Genomic DNA, 21,891 nt, shown 5'->3' on the forward strand with positions numbered 1-21,891 from the left:
ACAATGACGCCTTAAGTACAAGAAGACTGACTTTCCTGAGAGTCTATGTTTAAGCCTTTCCTGTGTCACCAGTTTTAGATTCCGATGCAGGACTGCAGGTTCACTGGGTTCACGTGTATCCGTTGGACCTTCACTTTGAAGATGAAACACTGTAATTGCATCGGAATTAAATACAAAGGGCACAATGCCGACTTATGTACAAGGAGACTGAGTCTTCTTACCGTCTATGTTTTGAGCCTTTCCTGTGAGAGCAGTTTTAGATTCCCATGCTTCACTTCAGGTTTACAGTATCCCTTGGGCCTTCACTTTGACGATGCAACGCAAAAATTGCATCGTAATTAAAAATAAAGGCTCAATGCCGACTTAAGTACAAGAAGACCGACTTTTCTTAGTGTCTATGTCTTGAGCCTTTCCTGTGTCACAAGTTTTAGATTCCGATGCACAACTGCTGGTTAACTGTATCCCTTGGACCTTCACATTGACGATGAAACACAGTAATTGCATCGGAATTAAACACAAACGGCTCAATGCCGACTTAAGTACAAGAAGACTGAGTCTTCTTACTGTCTATACTTTGAGCCATTCCTGTGTCACCAGTTTTAGATTCCGATACTGCACTTCAGGGTTACTGTATCACTTGGACCTTCACATTGACGATGAAACACAGAAATTACATCGAAATTAAATACAAAAGGCACAATGCCGGCCTAAGTACTAGAAGACTGAGTCTTCTTATCGTCTATGATTTGAGCCTTTCCTGTGAGACCAGTTTTGGAATCCGATGCTTCACTTCAGGTTTAGTGTATCCCTTGGACCTTCACTTTGACGATGAAACACAGAAATTGCATTAGAATTAAATACAAAAGGCACAATGCTGACTTAAGTACTAGAAGACTGAGTCTTCTTATCGTCTATGTTTTGAGCCTTTCCTGTGAGACCAGTTTTAGAATCCGATGCTTCACTTCAGGTTTACTGTATCCCTTGGACCTTCACTTTGACGCTGAAACACAACAATTGAATCGAAATTAAATACAAAAGGCATAATGCCGAATTAAGTACAGGAACACCGAGTGTTACTGTTTACGATTTGAGCCTTCCCTGTGAGACCAGTTTTAGATTCCAATGCTTCGCTTCGGTTCACTGTATCCCTTGGACATTCACATAGACGATGAAATACAGAAGTTGCATCAGAATTAAATAAAAAAGGCACAATGCCGACTTAAGTACAAGAATACTGAGTCTTCTTACTGTCTATGTTTGAGCCATTCCTGTGTCACCAGTTTTAGATTCCGATGCTTCACTTCAGGTTTAGTGTATCATTTCTACCTTAACTTTGACGATGAAACACAGAAATTGCATTGGAATTAATTACAAAAGGCACAATGCCGACTTAAGTACAAGAAGACTCACTTTTCTTAGTGTCTACGTTTCGAGACTCTCCTGTGTCACCAGTTTAGAATTCGATGCACAACTGCAAGTTCACTGTATCCCTTGGACCTTCACTTTGACAATGAATCACAGAAACTGCATCGCAATTAAATACTAAACGCACAATGCAACTTAAGTACAAGAAGACTGACTTTTCTTAGCATCTAAGTTTTGAGCCTTTCCTATGAGACCAGTTATATATCCCGATGCTTCACTTCAGGTTTACTTTATCAATTGGACCGTGACATTGACGATGAAACACAGATATTGCATCGGAATTAATTACAAAAGGCACAATGCCGACTTAAATACAAGAAGTCTGACTTTTCTTTGTGTCTATGTTTTGAGCCTTCCCTGTGAGACCAGTTTCAGATTCCAAAGCTTCACTTCTGGTTTACTGTATCCCTTGGACCTTCACTTTGACGATGAAACACAAGAATTGCATCAGAATTAAATACAAAAGGCACAGTGCCGACATAAGTACAAGTAGACTGACTTTTCTCAGAGTCTATGTTTAAGCCTTTCCTGTGTCACCAGTTTTAGATTCCGATGCACCACTACAGGTTAACTGTATCCCTTGGACCTTCACTTTGAAGATGAAACACAGTAATTGCATCGGAATTAAATAGAAAGGGCACAAATCCGACTTATGTACGAAAAGACTGAGTCTTCTTACCGTCTATGTTTTGAGCCTTCCCTGTGAGACCAGTTTTAGATTCCGATGCTTCAATTCAGGTTTACTGTATCCCTTCGACCTTCACATAGACGATGAAATACAGTAGATGCATCGGAATTAAATAAAAAATGCACAATGCCGACTTAAGTACAAGAAGACTGAGTCTTCTTACTGTCTATGTTTGGGCCATTCCTGTGTCACCAGTTTTAGATTCCGATGCTTCACTTCGTGTTTAGTGTATCACTTCGACCTTCACTTTGACGATGAGACACAGAAATTGCATTGGAAATAATTACAAATGGCACAATGGCGACTCAAGTACAAGAAGAGTGACTTTTCTCAGTGTCTATGTTTTGAGACTCTCCTGTGTCACCAGTTTTAGAATCCGATGCAGAACCGCAAGTTCACTGTATCCCTTGGACCTTCACTTTGACAATGAAACACAGAAACTGCATCGCAATTAAATACTAAGTGCACAATGCGAATTAAGTACAAGAAGACTGACTTTTCTTAGCGCCTATGTTTTGAGCTTTTCCTATGAGACCAGTTATAGATTCCGATGCTTCACTTCAGGTTTACTGCATCCTTTGGACCTTCACTTTGACGATGAAACGCAGAAATAGCATCGGAATTAAATTCAAAAGGCACAATGCCGACGTAAGTACTAGAAGACTGAGTCTTCTTACTGTTTATGACTTGAGCCTTTCCTGTGAAACCAGTTTTATATTCCGATCCTTCACTTCATGTTAACTGTATCCCTTGGAGCTTCACTTAGACGATAAAACACAACAATTGCATCGGAATTAAATACAAAAGGCGCAATGCCAAATTAAGTACAAGGAAACTGAGTTTTCTAAGTGTCTATGTTTCCAGCCTTTCCTGTGTTACCAGTTTTAGATTCCGATGCACGAATGCGGGATTACTGTATCTCTTGCACCTACACATTAACCATGAAACACAGATATTGCAAAGGAATTAAATACAAAAGCACAATGGCGACTTAAGTACCAGAAGTCTGTGTCTTCTTAATGTCTATGATTTGAGCCTTCCCTGTGAGGCCAGTTTTATATTCCGAAGGTTCACTTCAGTTTTACCGTATCTCTTGGACCTTCACTTTGACGATGAAACATAGAACTTGCATCGGAATTAAATATAAATGGCTCATGGCCGACTTATGTACAAGAAGACTGACTTTTCTTAGTGTCTATGTTTTGAGCCTTTCCTGTGTCACCAGTTTTAGATTCCGATGCGCAACTGCTGGTTTACTGTATCCCTTGGACCTTCACATTGCCGATAAAACACAGTAATTGCATCGGAATTAAATACTTAAGGCACAATGAAGACTTAAGTACAAGAAGACTGTGTTTTCTTACCGTCTATGTATGAGCCATTCCTGTGAGCACACTTTTAGATTCCAATGCTTCACTTGAGGTTTACTGTTTACCTTGGACCTTAACTTTGACGATGAAACAAAGAAATTGCATCGGAATTAAATACAAAAGGCACAATGCCGACTTAAATACAATAAGACTGACTTTTCTGTGTCTATGTTTTTAGCCTTTCCTGTGAGACCAGTTATAGATTCCTATGCTTCACTTCAGATTTACTGTATCCATTGTTCCTCAACATTGACGATGAAATACGGTAATTGCATCGGAATTAAATACAAAAGGCACATTGCCGACTTAAGTACAAGACGACTGACTTTTCTTAGTGTCTATGTTTACAGCCTATCCTGTGTGACCAGTTTTAGATTCCGATGGACAACTGCAGGTTTACTGTATCCCTTGGACCTTCACTTAGACGATAAAAAGCAACAATTGCATCGGAATTAAATACAAAAGGCACAATGCCGACTTGAGTACAAGAAGACTGACTTTTATTAGTGTCTATATTTTGAGCCTTTCCAGTGAGACCAGTTTTAGATTCCGATGATTCACTTCAGCTTTACTGTATTCCTCGGACCTTCACATTGACGATGAAACACAGTAATCGCATCGGCATTAAATACAAAAGGCATAATGCCGACTTAAGTACAAGACGACAATCTTTTCTTAGTGTCTATGTTTTGAGCCTATCCTGTGAGGGCACTTTCAGATTCCGATTCACAACTGCAGGTTTACTGTATCACTTCGACCTTCACACTGACGATGAAACACAGAAATTGCATCGGAATTATATACAATAGGCACAATGCGGACTTATGTACAAGAGGACTGAGTCTTCTTACTGTCTATGATTTGAGCCATCACTGTGAGACCAGTTTTAGATTCCGATGCTTCACTTCAGGTTTACTGTATCCCTTGGACCTTCACTTTAACGACGAAACACAAATATTGCATCGGAATTAAATACAAAAGCACAATGCCGACATACGTACTAGAAGACTGTGTCACCTTACTGTCTACGATTTGAGCCTTCCCTGTGAGACCAGTTTTCGATTCCGATGCTTCACTTCATGTTTACTGTGTCCCATGCACCTTCACATTGACAATGAAACACAGAAATTTCATCGGAATTAAATACAAAAGCCACAATGCCGACTTAAGTTCAAGAAGACTGACTTTTCTTAGTGTCTATGCTTTGAGCCTATTCTATGTCACCAGTTTTGGATCCCGATGCACAACTGCTAGTTTACTGTATCCCTTGGACCATCACATTGACAATGAAACACAGTAATGGCATCGAAATTAAATACAAATAGCACAATGAGGCCTTAAGTACAAGAAGACTGACTTTTCTTAGTGTCTATGTTTTAAACCTCCCCTGTGAGACCAGTTTTAGATTACGATGCTTCACTTCAGGTTTACTGTAACCCTAGGACCTTCACATTGACGATGATACATAGAAAATTCATCGGAATTAAATACAAAAGGCACAATGCTGCCTTAAGTACAAGAATACAGACTTTTCTTAGTGTCTATACTTTGAACCATCTCTGTGAGACCAGTTTTGGAATCCGATGCTTCACTTCAGGATTACTGTATCCCTTTGAACTTCACATTGACGATGCAACACAGTAATTGCATCGGAATTAAATACAAAGCGCACAATGCCGACCTAAGTATTGGAAGACTGAGTTTTCTTACCGTCTATGTTTTGAGCCTTTCCTGAGAGACCGGTTTTAGATTCCAATGCTTCACCTAAATTTTACAGTACCCCTTGGATCTTCACATTGACGAAGAATCACAGAAATTGCATCCGAATTAAATGCAAAAGGCACAATGCCGACTTAAGTACAAGAGGACTGAGTCTTCTTAATGTCTATGTTTTGAGCCTTCACGGTGAGAAAAGTTTTACATTCCGAAGCTTCACTTCTGGTTTACTGCATCCCTTCGACCTTCACATTGACGATGAAACACGGTAATTGCTTTGGAAGTAAATACAAAAGGCACTATGCCGACTTAAGTACAAGACGACTGTGTTTTCTTAGTGTCAATGCTTTGAGCCTTTCCTATGAGACCAGTTTTAGGTTCAAATGCTTCACTTCAGGTTTACTGCATCATATGGACGTTCACATTGACGATGAAACACAGTAATTGCTTTGGAAGTAAATACAAAAGGCACAATGCCGACTTAAGTACAAGACGACTGAGTTTTCTTAGAGTCTATGTTTTGAGCCAATCCAGTGAGACCAGTTTTAGAGTGCGGAGCTGCACTTTAGGTTTACAGTATCCCTTTTACCTTCACATTGACGATGAAACACAGAAATTGCATCGGAAATTAATACAAAAGGCACAATGCCGACTTAAGTACTAGAAGACTGTGTCTTCTTACTGTCTATGATTTGAGCCTTCCCTGTGTCACCAGTTTTAGATTCCGATTGACAACTGCAGATTTACGGCATCACTTGGACCTTCACATTGACGATGCAGCACTGTAATTGCATCGGAATTAAATGCAAAAGTCACAATGCCGACAAAAGTACAAGAAGACAGACTTTTCTTAGTGTCTATGTTTAAGCCGTTCCTGTGTCACCAGTTTTAGATAACGATGCACGACTGCAGGATTACTGTCTCCCTTAGACATTCACTTTGACGATGAAACACAACAATTGCATCGGAATTAAATACAAAAGGCACAATGCAAACTTAATTGCAAGACAACTGAGTTTTCTTAGTGACTACGTTTTGAGCCTATCCTCTGAGACCGGTTTTAGTTTCTGATGCTTCACTTCAGGTTGACTGTATCTCTTGGATCTTCACATTGACAATGAAACACAGAGATTGCATCGAAATTAAATACAAAAGGCACAATAACGACTTAAGTTCAAGAAGACTGACTTTTCTTAGAGTCTATGTTTTGAGCCTTTTCAATGTCACTAGTTTTGGATTCCGATGCACAACTGCTGGATTACTGTATCCCTTGGACCTCCACATTGACGATGAAACACAGTAATTGCATCAGAATGAAGTACAAAAGGCACAATGTCGCCTTAAGTACAAGAAGACTGAATTTCCTTAGTGTCTGTGATTTGAACCTTCCTTGTGAGACCAGTTTTAGATTCCGATGCTTCACGTCAGGTTTACTGTATCCCTTGGACTTTCACATTGACGATGAAACACAGTAATTGCATCGGAATTAATTACAAAATGCACAATGCCAACTTAAGTACAAGAAGACTGAATTTTCTTAGTTTCTATGATTTGAGCCTTTCCTGTGAGGCCAGTGTTAGAATCCGATGTTTCGCTGAAGGTTTACTGTATCCCTTGGCCCTTCACATTGACGATGAAACACTGAAATTGCATCGGAAATAAATATAAAAGGCACAATGCCAACTTATATCCTAGAAGACTGTGTCTTCTTACTGTCTATGATTTGAGCCTTCCCTGTGAGAGCAGTTTTGGATTCAGATGCTTCACTTCTGGTTCACTGTATTGTTTGGACCTTCACATTGACAATGCAACTCAGTAATGGCATTGGAATTAAATACAAGAGGCAAATGCCGACTTAAGTACAAGAAGACTGAATTTTCTTAGTTTCTATGTTTTGAGCCTTTCCTGTGAGGCCAGTGTTAGATTCCGATGCTTCGCTGACCGATTACTGTATCCCTTGGACCTTAACATTGACGATGAAACACTGACATTGCATCGGAAATAGATACAAAAGGCACAATGCCGACTTAAGTATTAGAAGACTGTGTCTTCTTAGTGTCTATGATTCCAGCCTTCCCTGCTTGACCTGTTTTGGGTTCCGATGCTTCACTTCAGGTTTACTGTATCCTTTGGACCTTCAAATTGACGATGCAACTCAGTAATTGCATTGGAATCAAACACAAAAGGCACAATGCCGACTTAAGTACAAGAATACTGACCTTTCTTAGTGTCTATGTTTAAGCCTTTCCTGTGTCACCAGTTTTCGATTCCGATGCACGACTGCAGAATTACTGTATCCCTTGGACCTTCCCTTTGATGATGAAACACAACAATTGCATCGGAATTAAATACAAGAGGCAAATGCCGACTTAAGTACAAGAAGACTGACTTTTCTTAGTGTCTATGATTTGAGCATTCCCTCTGAGACCAGTTTTGGATTCCGATGCTTCACTTCAGGTTTACGGTATCCTTTGGTCCTTCACGTTGGCGATGCAACACAGTAATTGCATCATAATTAAATACAAAAGTCACAATGCCGACTTAAGTACAAGAGGACAGACTTTTCTTAGTGTCTATGTTGAAGCCTTTCCTGTGTCACCAGTTTTAGATTCCAATTCACGACTGCAGGATTACTGTATCCATTGGACCTTCACTTTGACGATGAAATACAACAATTGCATCGGAATTAAATACAAATCGCACAATGCCGACATAAGTACAAGAAGACTGACTTTTCTTATTGTCTATGTTTTGAGCCTATCCTGTGAGACCAGTTTTAGATTCAAATGCTTCGCTTTAGGTTTACTGCATCCCTTGGACCTTCACATTGACGACGAAACACGGTAATTGCATCATAAATAAATACAAAAGGCACGATGCCGACTTAAGTACAAGAAGACCGACTTTTTTTAGTGTCTATGTTTAAGCCTGTCCTGTGTCACCAGTTTTAGATTCCGATGCACGACTGCAGAATTACTGTATCCCTTGGACCTTCACCTTGACGATGAAACACAACTACTGCATCGGAATTAAATACAAAAAGCACAATGCCGACTTAGGTACAAGACAACTGAGTTTTCTTAGTGTCTATGTTTTGAGCCTATCCTGTGAGTCCAGTTTTAGATTCCGAAGCTTTACTTCAGTTTTACAGGATCCCTTGGACCTTCGCATTGACGAAGAACACATAAATTGCATCGGAATTAAATACAAAAGACACAATGCCGACTTACGTTCTACAAGACTGTGTCTTCTTTCTGCCCATGGTTTCCGCCTTCCCTGTGGGACCAGTTTTACATTCCGATGCTTCACTTCAGCCTTACTGTATCCCTCGGACTTTCACTTTGATGATGAAACACAAAAATTGCATCGGAATTAAACACAAAATGCACAATGCCAACTTAAGTACTAGAAGACTGTGTCTTCTTACTGTCTATGTTTTGAGATTCCCTGTGAGAGCAGTTTTGGATTCAGATGCTTCACTTCTGGTTCACTGTATTGTTTGGACCTTCACATTGACAATGCAACTCAGTAATGGCATTGGAATTAAATACAAGAGGCAAATGCCGACTTAAGTACAAGAAGACTGAATTTTCTTAGTTTCTATGTTTTGAGCCTTTGCTGTGAGGCCAGTTTTAGATTCCGATGCTTCGCTGAAGGATTACTGTATCCCTTGGACCTTCACATTGACGATGAAACACTGACATTGCATCGGAAATAGATACAAAAGGCACAATGCCGACTTAAGTACTAGAAGACTGTGTCTTCTTAGTGTCTATGATTTCAGCCTTCCCTGCTTGACCTGTTTTGGGTTCCGATGCTTCACTTCAGGTTTACTGTATCCTTTGGACCTTCAAATTGACGATGCAATTCAGTAATTGCATTGGAATTAAATACAAAAGGCACAATGCCGACTTAAGTACAAGAATACTGACCTTTCTTAGTGTCTATGTTTAAGCCTTTCCTGTGTCACCAGTTTTCGATTCCGAGCACAACTGCAGAATTACTGTATCCCTTGTACCTTCACTTTGATGATGAAACACAACAATTGCATCGGAATTAAATACAAGAGGCAAATGCCGACTTAAGTACAAGAAGACTGACTTTTCTTAGTGTCTATGATTTGAGACTTCCCTCTGAGACCAGTTTTGGATTCCGATGCTTCACTTCAGGTTTACGGTATCCTTTGGTCTTTCACGTTGACGATGCAACACAGTAATTGCATCATAATCAAATACAAAAGGCACAATGCCGACTTAAGTACAAGAGGACAGACTATTTTTAGTGTCTATGTTGAAGCCTTTCCTGTGTCACCAGTTTTAGATTCCAATTCACGACTGCAGGATTACTGTATCCATTGGACCTTCACTTTGACGATGAAATACAACAATTGCATCGGAATTAAATACAAAACGCACAATGCCGACATAAGTACAAGAAGACTGACTTTTCTTATTGTCTATGTTTTGAGCCTATCCTGTGAGACCAGTTTTAGATTCAAATGCTTCGCTTTAGGTTTACTGCATCCCTTGGACCTTCACATTGACGACGAAACACGGTAATTGCATCATAAATAAATACAAAAGGCACGATGCCGACTTAAGTACAAGAAGACCGACTTTTTTTAGTGTCTATGTTTAAGCCTGTCATGTGTCACCAGTTTTAGATTCCGATGCACGACTGCAGAATTACTGTATCCCTTGGACCTTCACCTTGACGATGAAACACAACTATCGCATCGGAATTAAATACAAAAAGCACAATGCCGACTTAGGTACAAGACAACTGAGTTTTCTTAGTGTCTATGTTTTGAGCATATCCTGTGAGTCCAGTTTTAGATTCCGAAGATTTACTTCAGGTTTACAGGATCCCTTGGACCTTCGCATTGACGAAGAACACATAAATTGCATCGGAATTAAATACAAAATACACAATGCCGACTTACGTTCTACAAGACTGTGTCTTATTTCTGGCCATGGTTTGCGCCTTCCCTGTGAGACCAGTTTTAGATTCCGATGCTTCACTTCAGCCTTACTGTATCCCTCGGACCTTCACTTTGACGATGAAACACAAAAATTGCATCGGAATTAAACACAAAATGCACAATGCCGACTTAAGTACTAGAAGACTGTGTCTTCTTACTGTCTATGTTTTGAGATTCCCTGTGAGACCAGTTTTAGATTCTGATGCTTCACTACAGGTTTACCATATCCCTTGGACCTTCACATTGACGATGCCACACTGTAATTGCTTCAGAATTAAATAAAAAGGGCACAATGCCGACTTATGTACTAGATGACTCAGTCTTCTTACCATCTATTATTTTGAGCCTTACCTGTGAGACCAGTTTCAGATTCCGATGCTTCACCTCAGGTTTACTGAATCCCTTGAGCCTTCACTTTGACGATGTAACACAAAAATTGCATCGGAATTAAATATAAAGGGCTCATGTTTGACTTATGCACAAGATGACTGACTTTTCATAGTGTCTACGATTTGAGCCTTTCCTGTGTCACCAGTTTTAGATTCCGATGCACAACTGCTGGTTCACTGTATCCCTTGGACTTTCACATTGCTGATGAAACACAGTAATTGCATCGGAATTAAATACAAAAGGCACAATGCCGACATAAGTACAAGGCCACTGACTTTTCTTAGTGTCTATGATTTGAGCCTATCCTGTGAGACCAGTTTTAGATTCCGATGCTTCACTTCAGGTTAACTGTATCCCCTGGACCTTCACATTGACGATGCAACTCAGAAATTGCATTGGGAATGAGTACAAAAGGTACAACGCCTACTTAAGTACTAGAAAACTGTGTCTCCTTACTGTCTGTGATTTAAGCCTTCCCTGTGAGACCAGTTTTGAATTTGGATGCTTCACTTCAGTGTTACTGTACCCTTAGGACCTTAACATTGACGATGCAACACAATATATGCATCGGAATTAAATACAAAATGCACAAAGCCGACTTAAGTACAAGAAGACGGACTTTTCTTATTGTCTATGTTTAAACCTTTCCTGTGTCACTAGTTTATTATTCCGATGCACGACTGCGGGATTTCTGTATCCCTTGGACATTCTCTTTGACAATGAAACACAACTATTGCAACGGAACTAAATACAAAACACACAATGCCGACATAACTACAAGACGACTGACTTTTCTTAGTGTCTATGTTTTGAGCCTTTCCTGTGAGACCACTTTTAGTTTCCGATGCATCACTTCAGGTTTACTGTATCCCTTGGACCTTCACATTGACGATGAAACACAGAAATTGCATCGGAATTAAATACAAAGGGCACAATGCCGACTTATGTACAAGACGACTGAGTCTTCTTACCGTCCATGATTTGAGCCTTTCCTCTGAGACCGGTTTGAGTTTCTGATGCTTCACTTCAGGTTTACTGTGTCACTTGGAACTTCACATTGACGATGAAACACAGAAATTGCATCGGAATTAAATAGAAAAGGCACATTGCCGACTTATGTACAACAAGACTGACTTTTCTTAGTGTCTATGTTTCGAGCCCTTTCTGTGTCACCAGTTTTAGATTCCAATGCACAACTGTAGGTTTACTGTATCCCTTTGAACTTCACATTGACGATGAAACACAGATATTGCATCGAAATTAAATACAAAAGGCACAATGCCGACTTAAGTTTAAGAAGACTGACTTTTCTTGGTGTCTATGTTTAGAGCCTTTTCTATGTCACCAGATTTGGATTCCGATGCACAGCTGCTGGTTTACTGTATCCCTTGGACGTTCACATTGACGATGAAACACAGTAATTGCATCGGAATTAAATACACAAGTCACAATGCCGCCGTAAGAACAAGAAGACTGAATTTTCTTAGTGTCTATGTTTTGAAACTTTCTTGTGAGACCAGTTTTAGATTCCGAAGCTTCACGTCAGGGTTATTGTTTCCCTTGGACCTTCACATTGACGATGAAACACAGATATTGCATCGGAATTAAATACAAAAGGCACAATGCCATTTAAGGACAAGAAGACTGACTTTTCTTAGTGTCTATGTTTAAGCCTTTCTTGTGTCACCAGTTTTAGATTCCGATGCACGACTGCAGGTTTACTGTATCCCTTGGACCTTCACTTTGACGATGAAACACATAAATTGCATCTGAATTAATTACAAAAGTCACAATGCCGACTTAAGTACAAGTAGACTCACTTTCCTTGATGTCTATGTTGAAGCCTTTCCTGTGTCACCAGTTTTAGATTCCGATGCACGACTGCAGCTTCACAGTATCCCTTGGACGTTCACTTTGACGATCAAACACAGTAATTACATCGGAATTAAATACAAAAGGCACAATGCCGACTTATGTACAAGAAGACTGAGTCTCCTTACGTATATGGTTTGAGCCTTTCCCGTGAGACGAGGTTTAGATTCCGATGCTTTACCTCAGGTTTGCTATATCCCTTGAACCTTCACTTTGACGATGAAACAGAAAAATTTCATCGGAATTAAATATGAAGGACTCATGGCCGACTTATGCACAAGACGACTGACTTTTCTTAGTGTCTATGTTTGAACCTTTCCTGTGTCACCAGCTTTCGATTCCGATGCACAACTGATGGTATACTGTATCCCTTGGACCTTCACATTGCCGATGAAACACAGTAATTGCATCGGGATTAAATACAAAAGACACAATGCCGACATAAGTACTAGAAGACTGTGTCTTCTCATTGTGTATGATATGAGAAATCCCTGTGAGACCAGTTTTAGATTCCGATGCTTCACTTCAGGTTTGCTGTATACTTTTCACCTTCACATTGAAGATGCAACACAGTAATTGGATCGGAAATAAATGCAAATGGCACAATGCCGACTTAAGTAAAAGTAGACTGTCTTTTCTTAGTGTCTATGTTTCGAACCTGTCCTGTGTCACCAGTTTTAGATTCCGATGCACAACTTTAGGTTAACTGTATCACTTGGACCTTCATTTTGACGATGAAACACAAAAAGTGCATTGGAATTAAATACAAAAGGCTCATGGCCGACTTAAGTATAGGAAGACTGACTTTTCTTAGTGTCTATGTGTTGAGCCTTTCCTGTCTCCCCTGTTTTAGATTCCGATGCACAACTGTTGGTTTACCATCTCCCTTGGACCTTCACATTGACCATGAAACACAGTAATTGCATCGGAATTCATTACAAAAGGCACAATGCCGACATCAGTGCAGAAATACTGACTTTTCTTAGTGTCTATGCTTCTAACATGTCCTGTGTCACCAGTTTTAGATTCCGATGCACAACTGCATTTTTACTGTATACCTTGGACCTTGACATTGACAATGAAACACAGAAATTGCATCGGAATTAAATACAAAACGTATAATGCCGACTGAAGCACAAGAGGACTGAGTCTTCTTACTGTCTATGTTTGAGCCTTCACTGTGAGACCCGTTTTAGATTACAATGCCTCACTTCAGGTTTACTGTATCCCTTGGACTCTCACTTTGACGATGCGACACAGAAAAAGCATCGGAATTAAATACAAAAGCCACAATGAAGACTTAAGTACTAGTAGACTGATTCTTCATACTGTCTATGTTTTGAGCCTTTCCTGTGAAACGAGTTTTAGATTCCGATGCTTCACTTCAGGTTTGCTGTATCCCTTTCACCTTCATATTGATGATGCAACACAGTTATTGGATCGGAAATAACGACAAAAGGCACATTGCGGACTTCAGTACAAGGAGACTGACTTTTCTTAGTGTCTATGTTTCGAACCTGTCCCGTGTCACCAGTTTTAGATTCCGATGCACAACTGCAGGTTAACTGTATCCCTTGGACCTTCACTTTGACGATGAAACACAAAAATTTCATCGGAAATAAATATAAGAGGCTCATGGCCGACATACGTACAAGAAGACTGACTTTTCCTAGTGTCTATGATTTGAGCCTTTCCTGACTCATTAGTTTTAGATTCCGATGCGCAACTGCTGGTTTACCGTATCCCTTGGACCTTCACATTGACGATGAATAACAACAATTGCATCGGAATAAAATACAAAGGGCACAATGCCGACTTAAGTACCAGACGACTGACTTTTCTTAGTGTCTATGTTCTGAGCCTTTCCTGTGAGACCAGTTTTAGATTCCGATGCTTCACTTCAGGTTTACTGTATCCCTTGGACCTCTACTTTGACGATAAAGCTCAAAAATTGCATCGGAATTAAACTAGAAGACTGTGTCTTCTTCCTGTCTGTGATTTGAGCCTTCCGTGTAAGACTAGTTTTAGATTCCGATGCTTCACTTCAGGTTTACTGTATCCGTTGGAACTTCACATTCACGATGCTTCACAGTAATTGCATCTGAATTAAATACAAAATGCACAATGCCGACATAAGTACAAGATGACTGACTATACTTAGTGTGCATGTTTAAGCCTTTCCTGTGTCACCAGTTTTAGATTCAGATGCACGACTGCGGGTTTACTGTATCCCTTGGACTCTCACTTTGACGATGAAACACAGAAAATGCTTCGGAATTAAACACAAAAGGCACAATGCCCAGTTAAGTACTAGTAGACTGACTCTTCTTTCTGTCTATGCTTTGAGCCTTTCCTGTGAAACCAGTTTTAGATTCCGATGCTTCACTTCATGTTTACTGTATCCCTTGGACCTTCACTTTGGCGATGAAAAACAACAATTGCATCGGAATTAAATACAAAAAGCACAATGCCGACTTAAGTGCAAGAAGACTGAGTCTTCTTACTGTCTATGTTTCGTTCCATCCCCGTGAGACCAGTTTTAGATTCCGATGCTTCGCTTTAGGTTTACTGTATCCCTTTGACCTTCACATTGACGATGAAACACAGATATTGATATCGGAATTAAATACAAAAGGCACAATGCCGACTTAAGTACAAGAAGAATGACTTTTGTTAGAGTCTATGCTATGAGCCTTTTCTGTGTCACCAGTTTTAGATTCCGATTCTTCACGTCAGGTTTACTGTATCCCTTGGACCTTCACTTTGACGATGAAACTCAGAAATTGCATCGGGATTAAATTCAAAAAGTACAATGCCCACTTAAGTACAAGAAGACTGAGTCTACTTACCGTCTATGATTTGAGCCTTTACTTTGAGACCTGTTTTAGATTCGGATGTTTCACTTCAATTTTACTGTATCCCTTAGATCTTCACATTGACGATGAAACACAGATATTTCATCGGAATGAAATACAAAAACGCAGAATGACGACTTAAGTACAAGAAGACTGTGTCCTATAACTGTCTATATTTAAACCCATTCCTGTGGGACCAGTTTTAGAGTCCGAAGCGTAACTGCATGTTTACTGTACCCCTTATACCTTCACATTGACGATGAAATACAGATATTGCATCAGAATTAAAAACAAAAGCCACAATGCCGACATAAGTACAAGAAGACTGACTTGTCTTAGTGTCTATGCATCGAGCCTTTCCTGTATCACCAGTTTTAGATTCCGATGCGCAGCTGCAGGTCTACTGTATCCCTTGGAACTGCACATTCGCGATTAAACACAGAAATTGCATCGGAATTAAATACAAAAGGCACAATGCCAACTTAAGTACACGAAGACTAATTCTTCTTACTGTCTATGAATTGAGCCTTCCCTGTGAGACCAGTTATATATTCCGATGTTTCGCTTAAATTGTACTGTATCCCTTGGACCTTCACATTGACGATGAAACAGGGAATTGCATCGGAATTAAATACAAAAGGCACAATGAAGACTTAAGTACAATAAGATTGACTTTTCTTAGTGTCTATGTTTCGAACTTTTCCTGTGTCACCAGTTTTAGATTCCGATGCACAAATGCAGATTCAGTGTATCAATTTGACCTTCACATTGACGATGAAACACAGAAATTGCATCGGAATTAAATACAAAAGGCACAATGCCGACATAAGTACAAGAAGACTGAGTCTTCTTACTGTCTAAGCTTTGAGCCTTTCCTGTATCACCAGTTTTGGATTCCGATACATCACTTCAGGTTTATTGTATCCCTTGGACCTCCACATTCACGAAGAAACACAGAAATTGCATCGGAATTAAATACAAAAGTTACAATGCCGACTTAAGTAAAAGAAAACTGAGTATTCTTACTGTCTAAGTTTGAGCCATCCCTGTGAGACCATTTCTAGATTCCGATGCTTCACTTCAAGTTTACTGAATCCCTTGGACATTCACATTGTCGATGAAAGACAGAAATTGCATCAGAATTAAATTCAAAAGGCACAATGCCGACTTAAGTTCAAGAAGACTGAGTCTTCTTACTGTCTATGCTTTGAGCCTTTCCTGTGTCACGTTTTGGATTCCTATGCTTCACTTCAGTTGTACAGTATCTCTTGGACCTTCACTTTCATGATGATACACAGAAATTGCAGCGGAATTAAATACAAATGTCACAATGAATACTTAAGTACTAGAATATTGAGTCTTCTTACCGTCTATGTTCTGAGCCATTCCTGTGAGACCAGTTTTAGATTCCGATTCTTCACTTCAGGATTACTGTATCGCTTGGACCTTCGCTTCGACGATGAAAGACAACAATTGCATCGGAATTAAATACAAAAAGCACAATGCCGTCTTAAGTACAAGAAGACTGACTTTTCTTAGTCTCTATGATATGAGCCTTTCCTGTGAGACAAGTTTTGGATTCCGATGCTTTACTTCAGGTTTACTGTATCCCTTGGACCTTCACATTGACGATGCAACACAGTAATTGCATCGGAATTAAATACAAAACGCACAATGCCGACATAAGTACGAGACGACTGACTTCTCTTACGGTCTATGTATTGAGCCTTTCCTGTGAGACCAGTTTTAGATTCGGATGCGTCACTTCATGTTTACTGTATACCTTGGACCATCACTTTGACGATGAAACACAAAGATTGCATCGGAATTAAATACGAAAGGCACAATACCGACAAAAGTACAAGAAGATTGAGTCTTCTTTCTGTCTATGTTTAAGGCCTTCCCTGTGAGACCAATTTTATATTCCGATGTTTCGCTTAAGGTTTACTGTATCCCTTGGAACTTCACATTGCCGATGAAAAAGGCAATTGCAGCGGAATTAAATACAAAAGGCACAATGCCGACTTAAGTACAAGAAGACTGACTTTTCTTAGTGTCTATGTTTTAAGCTTTTCTTGTGTCACCAGTTTTAGATTCAGAAGCACAACTGCAGGTTTACAGTATCCCTTGGAACTTCACATTCACGACTAAACACAGAAATTGCTTCGGAATTAAATACAAAAGGCACAATGCCGACTTAAGTACAAGAAGACTGTCTTTTCTTAGTTTTTAAACTGTGAGCATTTCCTGTGATACCAGTTTTAGATTCCAATGATACAATTCAGGTTTTCTGTTTCCCTTGGTCCTTCACTTTGACGAAGAAACACAGAAATTGCATCGGAATTACATACAAAAGGCACAATGCCGTCTTAAGTACATGAAGACTGACTTTTGTTAGTGTCTATGTTTCGAGCTTTTCCTGTGTCCCCGGTTTTAGATTCCGATGCACAACTCGAGATTTACTGTACCCCTTCGACCTTAACATTGGCGATGAAACACAGAAATTGCAGCGGAATTAAATACAATAAGCACAATGCCGACTTAAGTACATAAAGACTTACTTTTCTTAGTGTCTATGATTCGAGCCTGTCCTGTGTCACCAGATTTTAGTTTCCGATGCACATATGCAAGTTTACTGTATCCCTTGGACCTTCACAATGACAATGAAACACAGTAATTGCATCGGAACTAAACACAAGAGACACAATGCAAACTTAAGTACCAGACGACTGACTTTTCTTTGTGTCTACATTTTGAGCCTCTCCTATGAGACCAGTTATAGGTTCCTATGCTTCATTTCTGGTTTAGTGTCTCCCTTGGACCTTCACTTTGACTATGAAACACAAAAATTGCATCGGAATTAAGTACTAAAAGGCACAATGCCGACTTAAGTACCAGAAGGCTGAGGCTTCTTACTGTCTATGATTTGGGCCTTCCCTGTGAGACCAGTTTTAGATTACGATGCTTCATGTCAGGTCTACTGGTTCCCTTGGACATTCACTTTGACGATGAATTACGGAAATTGCATCGCAATTAAATACAAAAAGCACAACGCCGACTTAAGTACAAGAAGACTGACTTTTCTTAGTGACAATGATTGAGCCTTTCCTGTGAGACCAGTCTTAGAATCCGATGCTTCACTTCAGGTTTACTGTATCCCTTGGCCCTTTACATTGACGATAAAACACAGTAATTGCATCGGAAGTAAATACAAGAGGCACAATGCCGACTTAAGTACAAGAACACTGAGCCTTCTTACTGTCTATGATTTGAGCCTTCCCTATGTGAGCAGATTTAGATTCCGGTACTTCGTTTCAGGTTTACTGTATATCTTGGACCTTCACTTTGAAGATGAAACACAAAAATTGCATCGGAGTTATATACAAAAGGCACAGTGCCGACTTAAGTACAAGAAGACTGAGTCTTCTTACTAACTATGCTTCGAGAGTCTCCTGTGCCACCAGTTTTTAGATTCCGATGCTTCACTTCCAATTTACTGTATACCTTGGACCTTCACTTTGGCGATGAAATACAAAATTTGCATCGGAATTAAATACAAAGGCCACAATGCCGACTTAAGTACAAGAAGACTGACTTATCATAGTGTCTACGTTTTGAGCCTTTCATGTGAGACCAGTTTTAGATTGCGATGCTCACTTCAGATTTACTGTATCCCTTGGACCTTCACATTGACGATGCAACACAGAAATGGCATCGGAATTAAGTACAAAATGCACAATGCCGACGTAAATACAAGAAGACTGACTTTACTTAGTGTCTACGTTTAGCCTTTCCTGTGTCACCAGTTTTAGATTCCGACGCTGCACTTCAGGTTTACTGTATCCCTTGGACCTTAACATTGACGATGAAACACAGTAATTGCATCGGAAGTAAATACAAGAGGCACAATGCCGACTTAAGTACAAGAACACTGAGCCTTCTTACTGTCTATGTTTTGAGCCCTCCCAATGTGAGCAGATTTAGATTCCGGTACTTCGTTTCAGGTTTACTGTATCCCTAGGACCTTCACTTTGACGATGAAACACAGAAATTACATCGGAATTGAATACAAAAGGCACAATGCCAATCTAAGTACAAGAAGACTGAGTCTTCTTACGGTCTCTGCTTCGAGCCTTTCCTGTGTCACCAGTTTTTAGATTCCGATGCTTCACTTCCAATTTACTGTATCCCTTGGACCTTCCGTTTGACGATGAAACACAGAAATTGCATCGGAATTAATTACAAAAGGAACAATGTCGACATAAGTACAAGAAGACTGACTTTTCTTACTGTCTATGTTTTGAGCCTTTCCTGTGAGAACAGTTTCAGATTATGATGGTTCACTTCACGTTTAATTTATCCCTTGGACCTTCACTTTGACAATGAAACACAAAAATTCCATCGGAATTAAATACAAAATGCACAATGCCGCCTTTAGTACAAGAATACTGACCTTTCTTAGCGTCTATGTTGAAGCCTTTCCTGTGTGACCAGTTTTAGATTTCGATGCTTCACTTCAGGTTTACTGTATCCCGTGGTCCTTCACATTGGCGATGAAACACAAACATTGCATCGGAATTATATACAAAAGGCACAATGCCGACTTAAGTACAAGAACACTGAGCCTTCTTACTGTCTATGTTTTGAGCCTTCCCTATGAGACCAGATTTAGATTCCAGTACTTCGCTTCAGGTTTCCTGTATCCCTTGGACCTTCACATTGACGATGAAGCACAAAAATTGCATAGGAATTAAATACAAAAGGCACAATGCCGACTTATGTACAAGAAGACTGAGTCTTCTTACGGTCTATGCTTCGAGCCTTTCCTGTGTCACCAGTTTTTAGATTCCGATGCTTCACTTCCAATTTACTGTATCGCTTGGACCTTCAGTTTGACGATAAAACACTAAAATTGCATCGGAATTAAATACAAAAGGCACAATGTCGACTTAAGTACAAGAAGACTGACTTTTCTTAGTGTCTATGTTGTGAGCCTTTCGTGTGAGACCAGTTTTAGATTGCGATTCTCACTTCAGATTTATTGTATCCCTTGGACCTTCACATGACGATGAAACACAGAAATGGCATCGGAATTAAGTACAAAATGCACAATGCCGACGTAAATACAAGAAGACTGACTTTACTTAGTGTCTACGTTTAGCCTTTCCTGTGTCACCAGTTTTAGATTCCGAAGCTGCACTTCAGGTTTACTGTATCCCTTGGACCTTAACATTGACGATGAAACACAGTAATTGCATCGGAAGTAAATACAAGAGGCACAATGCCGACTTAAGTACAAGAACACTGAGCCTTCTTACTGTCTATGTTTTGAGCCTTCCCTATGTGAGCAGATTTAGATTCCGGTACTTCGTTTCAGGTTTACTGTATCCCTTGGACCTTCACTTTGACGATGAAACACAAATATTGCATCGGAATTAAATACAAAAGCACAATGCCGCCTTTAGTACAAGAAGACTGACTTTTCTTATTGTCTATGTTTTGAGCTGGTTCTATGTCACCAGTTTTAGATTTCGATGCACAACTGCTGGTTTACTGTATCCCTTGGACCTTCACATTGACGATGAAACACAGTACTTGCATCGGAAGTAAATACAAGAGGCACAATGCCGACTAAAGTACAGGAAGACCGACTTTTGTTAGTGTCTGTGTTTTGAGCCTCTCCTGGTGTAACCAGTCTTCGATTCCGTTGCACAACTGCTGGTTTTCTGTATCCCTTAGGCCTTCACATTGACGATGACACACAGTAATTGCATCGGAATTAATTACAAAAGGCACAATGCCGACTTAAGTACAAGAAGACTGACTTTTCTTAGTGACTATAATTTGAGAATCTCCTGTGAGACTACTTTTAGAATCCTATGCTTCACTTCCAATTTACTGTATCCCTTGGACCTTCCGTTTGACGATGAAACACAGAAATTGCATCGGAATTAATTACAAAAGGAACAATGTTGACATAAGTACAAGAAGACTGACTTTTCCTAGTGTCTATGTTTTGAGCCTTTCCTGTGAGACCAGTTTCAGATTCCGATGGTTCACTTCACATTAATTTATTCCTTGGACCTTCACTTTGACAATGAAACACAAAAATTGCATCGGAATTAAATACAAAAGGCACAATGCCGCCTTTAGTACAAGAATACTGACTTTTCTTAGTGTCTATGTTTAAGCCTTTCCTGTGTGACCAGTTTTAGATTCCGATGCTTCACTTCAGGTTTACTGTATCCCGTGGTCCTTCACTTTGGTGATGAAACACAAACATTGCATCGGAATTATATACAAAAGGCACAATGCCGACTTAAGCACAAGAACACTGAGCCTTCTTACTGTCTATGTTTTGAGCCTTCCCTATGAGACCAGATTTAGATTCCAGTACTTCGCTTCAGGTTTACTGTATCCCTTGGACCTTCACATTGACGATGAAACACAGAAATCGAGTCGGAATTAATTACAAAAGGAACAATGTCGACATAAGTACAAGAAGACTGCCTTTTCTTAGTGCCTATGTTTTGAGCCTCTCCAGTGAGACTAATTTTTGATTCCTATGCTTCACGTCCTATTTACTGTATCCCT

The sequence above is a fragment of the Schistocerca serialis genome, unplaced genomic scaffold (genome assembly GCF_023864345.2).
Source record: "Schistocerca serialis cubense isolate TAMUIC-IGC-003099 unplaced genomic scaffold, iqSchSeri2.2 HiC_scaffold_1352, whole genome shotgun sequence".
In the NCBI taxonomy this organism is placed as follows: domain Eukaryota; kingdom Metazoa; phylum Arthropoda; class Insecta; order Orthoptera; family Acrididae; genus Schistocerca; species Schistocerca serialis.